Source organism: Triticum aestivum, chromosome 1A, assembly GCF_018294505.1.
Source record: "Triticum aestivum cultivar Chinese Spring chromosome 1A, IWGSC CS RefSeq v2.1, whole genome shotgun sequence".
NCBI classification, from domain to species: Eukaryota; Viridiplantae; Streptophyta; class Magnoliopsida; order Poales; family Poaceae; genus Triticum; species Triticum aestivum.
In genome coordinates this window covers 14,716,128-14,717,256 of record NC_057794.1, presented here as the reverse complement: position 1 = coordinate 14,717,256, position 1,129 = coordinate 14,716,128, and positions in this window count along the sequence as shown.

The window sequence follows — 1,129 nt, the reverse complement described above, 5'->3', positions numbered from 1 at the left end:
CGGCTGGAGGACCTATCATTATAGATTCCTTTTCAGCAAGGTTATCCATTCATCCATGAGGAAATTGTAAGACTTATTCTACAAGTTATTCTTGATGGATCCTTCGTGTTTCCAAAGTCTGATCTTCACCTGAAGACCATGTCACTGCTATCTCGAAGCATGTCAATGGTACTCCGATTTTCAACAGGCACGTTTGAAGCACGATGCTATATTTTAATTATCAATTATCCTAACACCGTTGTATGAGTAATATCATGATATTCCTCCCCCCCTTACCTAAATGGTTTTCTACTTTATATCCTGTCATGGATATCTTGCTCTTCTTGTCCTTGGGAAGGATATACCCTCGAAATCTGTGTTTAAACATATTTTCCTTTCCATTGTTCTGTTTAATCTGATGATCATATTTTCCTTCCATTGGTTTGTTTAAACCTTTTCGATGATCTATATGATATAAGCAGTAATAATCCACTACTTGTGCAAACACCTCGATGTACCACTCGGTCAGCAAGACCTTGTTACTATTGTTGATGACATTCCGGTAACCGCCGATGGACGGGAACCTTGCCTATTGGTCCGCCTCGTTTCAACGAGCAGGAAAATGGTTCTCTTCGTCCCTCGCCCTTGGTACCAACGTTGTTGCCGACATAGCTGACATGGTACTCCCTGACATGCCTTGCTATCATGACCGTGCAAGATGTCACTGCTCCTATTAAAAAAAAGAACCACATGGTGGGCCCATAACCCACAGTTTCACAGGATCGAAACCTGACTCTCCTATACACCCTGTTGCCAAAGTTATTCCTATAGCTTGACTTCGTATGTGATTCGCGAGCCACCTTCCTAGTGATCAATTCTGGTATCGGACACAATACTTATTCCTGTTGCTCTGAACCCCATTCACACTCTGTTTCAGGCAATGAACGATTGCCTATCCGCTTGAAACTTCTTATTGCACCGTCTTACTTTGCTCTCGATGTGTTTCATTTGTTCAACTCGAGAGATACTCATATGTTCATACTTGGGAAACCCCCAGAAGATTTTCCCTTGTAACATCCTATCGTTGTAGAGCTGCTCCTTACCTATTCGTAAGTACGATGGAGATCCCGAAGAAAGGATGACAAATTGA